The sequence below is a fragment of the Triturus cristatus genome, chromosome 6 (genome assembly GCF_964204655.1).
Source record: "Triturus cristatus chromosome 6, aTriCri1.1, whole genome shotgun sequence".
NCBI lineage: Eukaryota > Metazoa > Chordata > Amphibia > Caudata > Salamandridae > Triturus > Triturus cristatus.
Window position 1 is genome coordinate 498,008,683 of NC_140589.1, and position 14,217 is coordinate 498,022,899.

The 14,217-nt window shown below is 41.4% G+C and overlaps 1 long non-coding RNA gene across 1 annotated transcript; it reads left to right on the plus strand.

Moving 5' to 3' along the window:
- Nucleotides 1–5,779: 5,779 nt before the first annotated feature.
- Nucleotides 5,780–6,604, plus strand: LOC146817325 (uncharacterized). The gene is made up of 3 exons (XR_014962535.1): nt 5,780–5,876; nt 6,129–6,207; nt 6,508–6,604. It is a non-coding gene; the product is annotated as an uncharacterized LOC146817325 (long non-coding RNA).
- The last annotated feature ends 7,613 nt before the right edge of the window (nt 6,605–14,217 follow it).

The following is a 14,217-nucleotide window of genomic DNA, read 5'->3' on the forward strand; positions in this document are numbered from 1 at the left end:
GTCAGTAGCAAGAGAAGCCTAGAACCGTAAACACTGGGGTACCTGCAGGATGGACCACCACGCAAGATTAGTGCCGTCAGCTAGAAAGGAAACAAAACACCTGGGACAATATTACTAAGAGATGTTAATTATGGCAAAAGATTAAGGTCGCAAATGACCGACCATATCGTTGTGAAATGTATGATCCATGATTTTTGTGTGTTTTATGAAATAAAATTGTACTCATTTTACACCATAAGCTTGTGTCCTTCAAATGTGTGAATAGAAGGCAGTGTAAAGAATGGGGCCATAGAATGGAGGGGGAAAGCGAACTCGAAGTGATGCAGTTCTTTCATGCTGTAGCTCATCCAGGGTCTTTTGTACAACTGTGACTCTCTCTGCTGTCTTCTGTTGAGCTGCAAGCAACAATTTAAGGTCCGTCGCATCCACCTCAATCATAGTTTCCAATGCTTTCCTCTAATGTCTGATTGCAGCCAAAATAGCATCTGGGGTATTTGCATCCACCACTACTTCAGTTTTTGAAAAGGATGTGCCTGGTGGGCCTCCCTTGTCTGAGGGACATCAGGCTTTGAGGAAGTGCCCTGGAAATCCAATGGTGCGGTATCAAGGGAGCCTAATTGGCAGCACTGTCAATTACTGTTATTGTGGTGTGGAAGTATCCAATGAAGTGACGTAAAAGAGAGCATTCAAGACACTGTCCCAATAGCATAACTTGCCCCCAGTAACGAGGCTAAGGTGGAGGAGTAACAAACAAGTCTCAATTCTTCCTGTCATATTTGTTGTGGTATTCCCCCAAACGCTTTCACCTTCTCCCCTCCTGTTTTCTGAATTTCATTTTTGTTGGCATTAGGACTGTGTGCAATTTACCACTGTTAACCAATGCTCAAATGCTTGTGCTCTCACCTTTAAATATGGTAAAATGCACCCACTTGGCATATTTCATTTACTTTTAAGTCCCTAGTGAAGTGGTACTACATGTACCAAGGGCCTGTAAATTGAATTCTACTAGTGTGCCACCCACTAAAGGAGCCCTTTGAAACATGTCTCAGGCCAGCTATTGCATCCTGTAGTGAAGTTGTAAACTGTCTATTCGATCTGGCAGAATGATCCTTTTATCAGGCCTAAACCTTCCTTTTAATACATATAAGTCACCTCTGAGTTAGGCCCTAAACAGCCTACAGGGTAGGGTGCAGTTATTCAAAACGTAGAAAATGTTTTACATGTCTTTGTATTGGAAAACTCCTTAATACGTGTTTCAGTACTGTAAGCCTACCTCTACCATAGGATAGCATTGGGTAACCTTATTCCATGTAGTAAGTGCTACCTTTTGATTGGGTACTGGTAGAAGTATCATGTTTGACCTACAAAATTGTGATTTTAAATCATTTTTAATGTTAAAGTCGGATTTTAAGTTCCAATTCCAAAAATGCATTTTTTTTAAAGTTGGCATGTTATTCTCCTAACCATTTAGTGCTTGCACCCTTTGTCCTATGTCAATAGCATGACAGCTGGCCTTTGTTATTCCTCCCAGGCAGTGAGACAAAGGGAGACTGGACGTTGGCAGGAGGATGGGTGGGGCAGAGCTGCTCCCTGCCACACTTACATTTCAGTAGACTGCCTAAAGCACACTCAAAAAGGAACTTGACAACAGTCTTTTGTCATCCTGCACTACTTGGAGCCTGGGCACTTGAAGGAACTATCTTTCCAGAACCAGAGTAAGGGTAGCCTAGAAATGGCTCCCACTTCAAATGCAGGCACCAAGTATAAATATCAGACCCTCAGATCAACTCTTCAGTACACTCCTTCCTTGACCTGCATAGGACATCCGAATAACTGTCTTGGACCCTTAGAGGACTGCCCTGTTGCTTGAGGCCTGCCTTGTTGCATGAACCTAGGACTTCCAGAGTGACTTCAGTTGCCTGGCCTCTTATGTGAGCTACAGGCCATAACAAGCTCCAGATACCTTGAACCTGCACCTGGCCTCTGCTGAAGTGAGTCCTGACCCCACAAATGGTGCCTATCCAGCCTTGGACCCTTGGTGGTAGTGCTGAAGGTGTTGTTCCTAACTAACCCTAACAAATTTTGACTTAGAAGATTTTTCTGCAAAACATCGCCTGATAACCAACTGAAGACCAAGACCTAGCTGCTCGCGAATCCTCCCAAGGTGCATCGCAAGTCTGCCTAACTCCATGGTTGCTTCCGCTACGACCTTTTCTAAAGCAGTGTTGGAACTGGCACTTTCTGGTTGTCTAAGACAGTGTCCTAGCCAGGCAGACCTACCACTCCCATCAAGGGTGGGGGATTACACTCACTGTATAACCTGCGCTCACCCTTGTGTAGCTTGTCACTGAGCAGTCAGGCTTGTCACAGAGGCAATGTATAAAGCATCTCACACAATAAATACACTGAGCGTCACAAAAGAGACTTCACACATGGTGTAAGTAGAGTTTACATTGGAAGGTTCAAAGAAGGTCCCAGTCTGAGTCCTAATGCCTTTGTTCGGGTGATGAGGAGACTTCTCTCGAGGTGTTGAACCTTTCTTACCTCATTATTTATATATTACTTAAGTGTGAGACATACTCCTCCTCCAAATTTGTAGTATTCTTTCTTAGTGATTGCAGAATGCTTAGAAATATTTTTCAACATGAGCCTTTATTTGTGCACAAGCAGAAAAAAAAGGAATAATCCACATTGACAATTTGTTCTTTTCCCCAAAGGAGCCGAACAGCCGACACGTGTTTCGCCCTTCAGTGTCTATCAGACTTGAGCTTTTTCAAGGCTGAAAAGAAGGATCAGGTCGAAATATTCAGGATGTTTTTTTAAAGAAAGTAAAAGGAAGGAAAAAAGAGAAATGAAAAGAATGTATAGTAGAAACAAAGTAATTATAACACAGGAAGATCTATGTGAATAGCACAAGAGAAAAACTAAAAAAGTCAAAAAGGAGAAACCCTTACGAAAGTTGTGCCATAGTGTGATAGGTTAATCCAATGAAAACATTGAACATGCTTTCCATGTTAATAATCTGTCCACTATAGTGAGATAGTGAAAAGAAGTGTTCATAAAAATATGAATAGATCCTTCAGCTTATAGTTGAATTATATATTTATTCACTTACAGGTGCTGACATTAAGTAGTCAAAACAAGAAAGTTTTTTTCAATGCTAACTGCAGTAAACAGGAATTTCAAGCCCTTAAAGATTTAGCCAATAACCCTACAATAATAATTAAGCCGGCTGATAAAGGGGGTGGAATCGTGCTTTGGGATACAGACAAATATGATCATGAAGTTATTCGACAATTGTCTAATCCAATGCATTACAGATTACTGGGAACTAACCCTACACTCGAGTTAAAATCAGAGATCTTTGAGATTACCAAAGATGGTTTAGAGGGAGGTTGGTTATGTAAGAACGAGTTTGATTATCTCAATAGTGACAAAACTAAGACACCAAGTATATATGTTTTACCAAAGGTGCACAAAACATTGATAGATCCACCAGGTAGACCCATTGTGTCTGCATGTGGTTCTATTTTGGAACCATTGGCCAAATACATTGATACTTTTCTGATTCCTTTGGTGAAAAAGACTCCATCCTATGTGAGAGATACAATGGATTTGATATCGAAGGTAGAAGGATTACCTTATAACAGAGAAAAACAACTTCTGGTGTCCTTCGATATCGAATCCTTGTATACCAACATTCCACAAGATGAGGCATTGGCTGTCATGCAATATAAACTGGATGAAAGAGATCGCCCCCATCAAGTTCCTACCGAATTCATAATAGCCCTAGCTACTTTATGCTTAAAAAATAATTTTTTTAATTTCAAAGAAAATTTGTACTTGCAAGTATCGGGAGTCGCAATGGGCTGCAGTTTTTCACCTGAAATAGCTAACCTAGTTATGGCTGAATTCGAAAAAAGATGGATATATAGTGACACCAACCCATTTTTAACCAATATTGGGTTTTGGTGTCGCTATATAGATGATATTTTTATGATTTGGGATGGAGATGATACATGTCTACAAGACTTTCACAACTGGCTAAACTCAAGAACAGCTGAATTTAACTTCACTAAAAGTGCTGACCATGACAAAATAAACTTTCTGGATGTCTTTATCCAACAGGAAAATGAAGTACTGGGGGTTTGTCTATACACTAAACCGACAGACCGTAACACTCTTTTACATTTTACAAGTAGCCACCCACGTACTTTAAAGGAAAATTTGCCGTACGGACAATTTCTCCGTGTAAGAAGAAATTGTACAAACAAAAAAGACTTTTTCACTAATGCAGAGATATTAAAAGACAAATTAATAACTCGAGGATACCCGAAAAAATTAGTGAAAGGTGCACTCAAAAGAGCGTGGTACACCCCGAGGGAAGTCTTATTAGTTCCAAAAGCAAAGGATAAAATCACTCCATTGACATGTGTGTTGACTTTTGATCCAAAAGCTAATAAAGTCAAAAAAATTGTCCAAAATAACTGGAAAATAATTGAGCCTTTGGGAATTTCGAAACCTTTGTTTGCTTTTAAAAAAGGTAAAAATATCCGACAACAACTCGTGAGGGCTACAAGACAGACAGAAATACCAAGAAAAGATCTGCGGAACCTCCTGCAATTACCACCGGTAGTTGGTCACTTCCGATGCCAAAACTGTGTGGCATGTAATCTAACAGAAGACTCCAAACAGTTGGAGATTAATGGCCTTACGCACTACCAAAAAACATTTTCCAATTGCAATTCAAAAAATGCAATTTATTGCATAAAGTGTCCTTGTAATAAATATTACATAGGCCAGACAACACAGCATGTAAAGAAACGTATATTGCAACACAAATCAAGAATTAAATGTAAAGTTCAGGGGGCCCCATTGGTGCAGCATTTTCAGAACCATCTGCATTCAGAAAATGACTTAAAATGGTCAGTAATGTGTTTAGTCGGTAATTTCGAAAAAACTGAGTTACAAACAAAACTTAACAGATTAGAGGCCAGACTAATAGCGAAATATCATACCACAACGCTAGGCCTTAATGATAAAGATGAGATCTGGGCTCTTATACAATAATGGAGCGTAAAAAGGGTTCACATGTTCTTCAGACGTTGTTGCTTGCAATAGTCGGTTCGTACTTATCTACACTAATGTATTGTGGATAGCTAGAATGTAAGGAGTGGCGGTAATATACTGGGATATAAGGTAACTTTTCTACATTTTTTTGTATTTTATTTTCAATCTTGTTTAAGCAGGTATTTAATGAGTAAAAGAAAAGAAGAGCATATAACGCTAGTTTAGGGCATTTAATATTATTCAATTATCCCCACTCTGAATTGAATCCATTAGGACCTGATTAGGACTTTCCATGATGGCGGCAATAACATATATGTGCATTTTGGTGAATTTGGGTATTTATTCGTTTCCGTATGTATAAACTTACTGTTCTCCGTTCAGTTGAATAGTAGTCCTTTTACTAGGTCTATGGTTGGCAATGTCGTTGTCTACCATCAACATAGAGAGAGTGGTCCTTTTATTATGTTTACGGCAATATTTGCCGGGTTTAAATAGACTTCCGCATCACGTGACATCGGACGCGATCCGTGTAGACTGGAGGGAGAAGGAACGTTAGAAGTGGGTCCTGTGTATAAACTTCGAGGTAAGGAGACGTACGATTCGGCAAAAGTGTAAATATACCTACCGTTACACCAAGGCTAAAGAGAATTGATACTTAGATTTGGTTTTTTTTATTGGTTCTATTGACAGAGTTGAGAGCGAGGCGACCTCAAGCAGTGCTAAAACAGTGTATATGCACAAACATATGCAGAATACTTGAACCGTATAACGAGTGGTTTTGGAAGGGTCGAATAATTATACACAAGGTATGTACCACATATCCTTTTCAATAATAGGCAGGTTCTATTATCTAATTTCCCCTAATGGGTGTAACCTACGGTGTCAATTACTTTGGGTTTTCTCGTTTTAAATAACGATACAATCGATGCACTTTGAGATTATACTGACTTTAAGATAAAGGGTAACGGATGTGGGAGTCAGTGACTTGGAAATAGATACATTGATTATAGGTGGAGTGATTTTCCATTGAGATAATTTTTGGTTTTGATTGCTTTTAGCCCGCCAAAATAATTTATAGAAAAAAGAAAGAAAGAAAAGACGATTATTTGTTCCGACCATACCCTAATTGGACAATAGGTAATATGCAGTTTTCAATATAAGGTATTTTAAGTTTATTCAACATACCACATATTAATACACCTAATTGCTTTACATTCACTGTCGGTGATATATTAGATTGGGTTGTAAGGTTGTTATACACTCTGGGTGTTTTATTTGAAGTTCTACGTTTTGTTGTATGAGCCGCCACTTCAGTTTTGAACTGTTGTAATATAACTGTAATATAGTGTCTTTTAATATTATTCCTGTGTTTCTGTGTATATAATCTAAATAGAGATAAGATGGATATTAATAGGGACAATTAATTTGTTCTTACAGGTTGTAAATTATTGGTTCGGATGCCCTAGTCCTGATGAGGCCAAAAGAGTTATTTGGCTGAAACGCGTCGACATTTATTTTGAAGACACTCACTGGATTATGATTTATGTTTTGACTTATTTGGGAAAGAGCACTCAAAATAATTAGGAGATTGTAAACGACAAAATCTCGTAGTGCGTCTTTAGTAGTGATCTTCTATATATAGGAATGCTGTTTCAAAAAAAGCCCATAAGCATCCTGGTACATTAAAAAGGGCGTTTGATGATATGTATATGTTCAGTGATTGTGCTATATGTAAGTATTGTAAATATTGTATTTGTTTGTATATATATGTCTAAAAACAAAAGAATTTCAAAAAAAGTGTGGTAGAAAATAAATATCCTCACACTTATAAAAAGTAATTGATACATTTTTGGTTTTCATTGGAATCGCCGTTGACTTGGTCACAAAATTTAATAATACAGGTTTTGTTGGAGAAATAAATATTACTCCAGGGGAGAGATAATTCATCTATCTCTTCGCCTAAACTTATGTGAGAGTATCAGTCCCGAGGCATTATCTTTTTCTATATATCATTTACATTCCCAGATGCCGGAGGGTTATTTGGGTTCCCCCCTTTTTTGAAGAGACATTAAGTAGTCAGTCTGTATTAATGTCATGCCGTTTTTAAAAAAAGTTAATTTCTTTAAAGGAATCACCTTTTAGTGTAACATGAGAAGTAGAAAGTGAACCAGATTCCATATATCCCAATAATTTTCAAATTTCGTCATATACCTTTAATATTCCTGTTATCATTTATATCAAATCACTTAGGTCCATATTCTGCGAATTTCGGCAATAAAAATCTATAACATGAAAGTTTGAAACCAAATTTCTTAAGCTCAGTGGAAAAATTCATCATCATATAGTCATTCTGCAGTGAAAGTTCGTTTTTCAAAAAAACTTTACTCAGTCATTCGTTACATTTTTGAAAAATTATGGCAGGGATATGAGTTGTATTTGTACCTCATTAAATGCGTCATTTTATTACTAAGCGGACAGTGGGAACGAGACAATTTACTAGATTAAATACACTCGCCCAGCGTTGTATTTGAAAATTTCACGAGTGTAAGTCAGTCTTCGACCAGAATATCTACGATGGTAGTCATGTACGCAGATAGTTGTAGAAAAACATGACACTCATTTATGGCTTTGATATTGTTAAATATCAACTTATAACGGAGCCATCTCTCATTTCAAAAGGTGAATTAATAAGAAGAGATTCTAAAAATCAGTGACGGAACACTTACTTCTCTGCGGTCTGTTCTGAGTTTCACATCAGTTTGTCCACAAGTGGTATTTCAGCGTTCTACACGGGCGCCATATTTGTATTGGTCTTACTATGTAACGTGACTTCACTAGCGTCGATATACGACTGCCATCTTATAGTGGTGTAAAATTAATATACGTAGTCCTCTCGGAATTAGGTCATGCTCCAGATATTTTTTGAGAGATGCTCCTTCCCACCATTTTGCCGTTTCTTTTTTAATTGCTTTTTCCAGAGATTGAAAGGTACTTTTCGCTGAGTGTGGATTCATAGTAATAGTCTGTCTGGAAGTGCCAGCACCTGTTGGATCAAACATCTCATTCAGGCGTGTATTTCTGCGGTCTCTGCGGTTTGCATAGTCAGCCATTATCGAGATTAGACAAATCTTTTTCTTATATTTGTGTTCCTGGTCTAGTGTTTCAATTTTCTGTTTTTTTCTTTTCTGAGAACGTTTTTAGTAAAAAGTCTTTGGCGTCCCAGGTGAATGTGACCTATTTTTTTCAAGTAGAGTTTACATTGGAAGGTTCAAAGAAGGTCCCAGCCTGAGTCCTAATGCCTTTGTTTGGATGATGAGGAGACTTCTCTCGAGGTGTTGAACCTTTCTTACCTCATTATTTATATATTACTTAAGTGTGAGACATACTCCTCCTCCAAATTTGTAGTATTCTTTCTTAGTGATTGCAGAATGCTTAGAAATATTTTTCAACATGAGCCTTTATTTGTGCACATGCAGCAAAAAAAGGAATAATCCACATTGACAATTTGTTCTTTTCCCCAAAGGAGCCGAACAGCCGACAGGCGTTTCGCCCTTCAGTGTCTATCAGACTTGAGCTTTTTCAAGGCTGAAAAGAAGGATCAGGTCGAAATATTCAGGATGTTTTTTTAAAGAAAGTAAAAGGAAGGAAAACGGAGAAATGAAAAGAATGTATAGTAGAAACAAAGTAATTATAACACAGGAAGATCTAGGTGAATAGCACAAGAGAAACACTAGAGGTGATTACCTCCTTAGAAAGTTGAGCCCTCCTTCTATGCGATGGCACTGTGAATGGGACTACATAGTGGTCTGACCATGGGACTGGCCAGGGAGTTCCTATTTCAACCTCCTCGGAGTTTGTAAAAATAGGATCTAAAATATGGCCTCCTAGGTGTGTTTGTGTTTCTACTCTCTGCGTTAGGTTTAGTGTGAGCATATCCTTACAAATTGCACCTATTTCTTGGTTGTCAGTATCATCGAAGTGTATATTTAGATCCCCCACTATCAGGAATGTATTGTGTCTCAGGGCTGGGTGTACTATCTTGTCCTCCAGACTAGCCACAAACTGTGCTGTCTGGCCAGGTGGGCGATAGATAAGGAATCCAGTCATAGTATTACCCTCTACAGTAGACAAAGTAAAAAAGAAAGCCTCACACTTGTCTAGACCTGCTTGTTTGACCTCGCATTTCATATCATCTTTATAGACTATAGCGATCCCCCCACCTCTTTGGCCCTCTCTGTCCTGCCTTACTATGCAATAGTCAGTCAGGATTGTGTCCATTACATCAGGTGGTGAGCTTTCGTTAAGCCATGTCTCGGTCAAAAACAAAGCATCAATTCGTTTTTCCTAGAGGAGATCATAGATCCCATGCTTGTGTTTGGCCAATGACCTACAGTTTAATAGAGCTAGTTGTCTTTTAGATTCCTTACTAGTAGATGTCCTGTGTAGAAGAGTTGCTTCACATTGTATACATGTTGATTCCATGTTATCAACATTCATGCTATGTTTGCATACAGTGCTGGCATCTGTACACAATCCGAGTAATTCCTCTTTAGAGTATCTAATCCTTGTGTCACTCCTTATTGCCCCAGGGTTTCTGGCCCCTGGTCTCGTTCGGGCGCAGACGGGCTTGCCTTAGGCACGCCTTCGTCGTGCCAGCGGCGTGCCTGCTGCGCGGTCGCGAGCACATTAGTTTTTAGTAGGCAGTCAGGCGGAAGTCACGCCTCTGCCCGCTAGACCGGAAGTGATGTTCCCTGACACACTCTGCCCCGCCCTCCACACAAACGGCACACAGCCGGGATGGACCGGGGCGGGCAGAAAGCAGTAAGCTTGCCAAATACACAATAAATATTCTATTGTGCAAAGTACGCAAGAGCTAATACGTTTTTTAAAAAAAACACAGTTAAAACAGTACGGATTGAGAGTTGTTTAGTTTTTTAAAAAAAGGCTACAGGTAAAACAACATTACATATTTCAAAGCGCACACTCGGTAGTCTCACCTCTAGTGTCTCTGTGCGGTCGCGCTCACTTCGGTCTCTAGTAGGCAGTCAGGCGGAAGTCACGCCTCTCCCCGCTAGACCGGAAGTGATGTTCCCTGACACACTCTGCCCCGCCCTCCACACAAACGGCACACAGCCGGGATGGACCGGGACGAGCAGAAAGCGGTAAGCTTGCCAAATACACGATAAATATTCTATTGTGCAAAGTACGCAAGGGCTAATACAGTTTTTTTTAAAAACACAGTTAAAACAGTACGGATTAAGAGTTGTTTAGGTTTTTTTAAAAGGCTACAGGTAAAACAACATTACATTTCAAAGCGCACACTCAGTAGTCTCACCTCGAGTGTCTCACCTCGAGGTGACACTACCGGATGGACAACTCAATAGCGGATGCAATCTCTTGTTTCCAGTGGGACAGTTTCAGGGAGGCCAGAAGCGGAAAAGAGCATGACACCGATGCCTGGGCGAATATAGAGAATCATGGAATTGAGCTGAGAGCACTGGTGGCCCCCAAAACTTTGAGCAGCTACTGTAAGTGCTGGGAGACTTTCCAGAATGCCACTGGGTCAGGGGCTCTGGGTTTGGTCACACAAACAGAAGTGTAAAGGTTTCTGGCAGGAGCATTCTGGGGTGGGAAGTCCAGGGCCTGGGCACAGACACACCTGAATGCAGTATCATTCTATGCCAGATTAGTGAACGGAAGAGACCCGCCAGGTTCCTTTTACATTAGATCAGCAATGAAGGGCTGGGGGAAGTTGCAGCCAAGGAAAAGGGTCTGGAGGAGACCAATTGACTTTAAAGTCTTGAAGGTGGTCCTGCTGGCATTGGAGAGGATATGCACATTTCCACCAGAAAGAAAGCTGTTCAGAGCAGCTTTTGGCCTGAGATTTTTGGGAATTTACAGGATCAGCAAGCTGGTGGCTCTGGCCAGAGGGACACCAGGGTCCACATGGATACAAGTAGGGGACCTACACATGGGGGATGAACATATGATAGTTTACTTGAGGCAGTCAAAGACCGACCAAAACGGCAATGGGAAAGATATGCGGATCAACGGTATTGAAGAAAAGGAATGCTGCCCGGTGTGCCTGGAATATGTGAATATGTGAGGTGGGAGTAACACACCAACGGCCCCCTATTTTTACATCTAGGTGGTAGATATCTCAGCCAGTTCCAATTCACAGCAGTACTGAGGAAGGCCCTAGAGAAGGCAAGTTGCTCTTCCAAGGAATTCGGGTCCCACTCATTTCGTATAGGGGCTGCCACTACCGCGGCCCAGTTGGGGGTTCAGTGCCGAGCGGATCAAAAAGCTGGGGCGGTGGGCATCGGGTGCTTACAAAGGACACATACGGCTGACAGGCATCTATAAAATGTCCCTAATCTCAGCAGGTCTATAAGGGGGCCGGCGCGTGGTATGAATCGTGGGGCATTCATACATCACATGGATGCAACTATGTGCAGTGGCACGCAAGGACTTCCGAGGAATATGGCTGAGAAAAGCGGAGGTGGCATAGATGGGGCAACTGGGCATGAGGTGGGAGCAGCTGCTCCCAGTGATGCAAAGGGAATTACAGAACGGAAGGGGCCCAGATGCGGTTGTCATACATCTAGGAAGGTATGACCTGGCGAGCAATGGGAGAAGGGAACTGCTGGACACTATGACATCAAGGATGGGGGCACTGGCCAGGATGATACACCCCGGCAGAACTGGTTTGGTCAGAGTTGATAGCAAGGCGGGTATGGAGAGAGGCCATTGAGCCGGGGGCAGTAGACAGGTCCAGGCGGAAGCTTAACATCACAATGGCAAAAATATGTATGGTGATTGGCTGTGGGTTCCTGAGACATGGGCTGATCAACCATAGGGCTCGAGGTTACCACACTGAGAATGAGGTACACTTAACCAGGGTGGGCATGGATATTTTCATATTAAATAATGTTGGGGTTATGGAGCAGCTAGGTTTTGCATGAGGGAGCAGGTCAGAAAAGGAGAGCTGCCACCGATCGGAAAACAGCTGGTAGCGTGGCGGAGGCAGCACAGAAAGGTACCCACAGAAAAGAGTCGCTCAAACAGTGTCCTTGGGGTGCTTCATGGCAGGGACACAAGTGAGCAAGCGACAGCACACAAAGTCAGGTAGACTAGAAGGGCTGCTCAGACAGTGTCCTTGGGTTGCCACAAGGCAGGGGCACGGAGTAGCAGGTGAGTGGTCAGCAAAGGTACAGGCCAAGTGGAACGGCACTTGCAGACCGGGCCAGGCCTGATGGCTGCCAATGAGGTCAGTAGCAAGAGAAGCCTAGAACCGTAAACACTGGGGTACCTGCAGGATGGACCACCACGCAAGATTAGTGCTGTCAGCTAGAAAGGAAACAAAACACCTGGGACAATATTACTAAGAGATGTTAATTATGGCAAAAGATTAAGGTCGCAAATGACCGACCATATCGTTGTGAAATGTATGATCCATGATTTTTGTGTGTTTCATGAAATAAAATTGTACTCATTTTACACCATAAGCTTGTGTCCTTCAAATGTGTGAATAGAAGGCAGTGTAAAGAATGGGGCCATGGAATGGAGGGGGAAAGCGAACTCGAAGTGATGCAGTTCTTTCATGCTGTAGCTCATCCAGGGTCTTTTGTACAACTGTGACTCTCTCTGCTGTCTTCTGTTGAGCTGCAAGCAACAATTTAAGGTCCATCGCATCCACCTCAATCATAGTTTCCAATGCTTTCCTCTAATGTCTGATTGCAGCCAAAATAGCATCTGGGGTATTTGCATCCACCACTACTTCAGTTTTTGAAAAGGATGTGCCTGGTGGGCCTCCCTTGTCTGAGGGACACCAGGCTTTGAGGAAGTGCCCTGGAAATCCAATGGTGCGGTATCAAGGGAGCCTAATTGGCAGCACTGTCAATTACTGTTATTGTGGTGTGGAAGTATCCAATGAAGTGACGTAAAAGAGAGCATTCAAGACACTGTCCCAATAGCATAACTTGCCCCCAGTAACGAGGCTAAGGTGGAGGAGTAACAAACAAGTCTCAATTCTTCCTGTCATATTTGTTGGGGTATTCCCCCAAACGCTTTCACCTTCTCCCCTCCTGTTTTCTGAATTTCATTTTTGTTGGCATTAGGACTGTGTGCAATTTACCACTGTTAACCAATGCTCAAATGCTTGTGCTCTCACCTTTAAATATGGTAAAATGCACCCACTTGGCATATTTCATTTACTTTTAAGTCCCTAGTGAAGTGGTACTACATGTACCAAGGGCCTGTAAATTGAATTCTACTAGTGGGCCAGTAGCAATTATTGTGCCACCCACTAAAGGAGCCCTTTGAAACATGTCTCAGGCCAGCTATTGCATCCTGTAGTGAAGTTGTAAACTGTCTATTCGATCTGGCAGAATGATCCTTTTATCAGGCCTAAACCTTCCTTTTAAAACATATAAGTCACCTCTGAGTTAGGCCCTAAACAGCCTACAGGGTAGGGTGCAGTTATTCAAAACGTAGAAAATGTTTTACATGTCTTTGTATTGGAAAACTCCTTAATACATGTTTCAGTACTGTAAGCCTACCTCTACCATAGGATAGCATTGGGTAACCTTATTCCATGTAGTAAGTGCTACCTTTTGATTGGGTACTGGTAGAAGTTTCATGTTTGACCTACAAAATTGTGATTTTAAATCATTTTTAATGTTAAAGTCGGATTTTAAGTTCCAATTCCAAAAATGCATTTTTTTTAAAGTTGGCATGTTATTCTCCTAACCATTTAGTGCTTGCACCCTTTGTCCTATGTCAATAGCATGACAGCTGGCCTTTGTTATTCCTCCCAGGCAGTGAGACAAAGGGGGACTGGACGTTGGCAGGAGGATGGGTGGGGCAGAGCTGCTCCCTGCCACACTTACATTTCAGTAGACTGCCTAAAGCACACTCAAAAAGGAACTTGACAACAGTCTTTTGTCATCCTGCACTACTTGAAGCCTGGGCACTTGAAGGAACTATCTTTCCAGAACCAGAGTAAGGGTAGCCTAGAAATGGCTCCCACTTCAAATGCAGGCACCAAGTATAAATATCAGACCCTCAGATAAACTCTTCAGTACACTCCTTCCTTGACCTGCTTAGGACATCCGAATAACTGTCTTGGACCCTTAGAGGACTGCC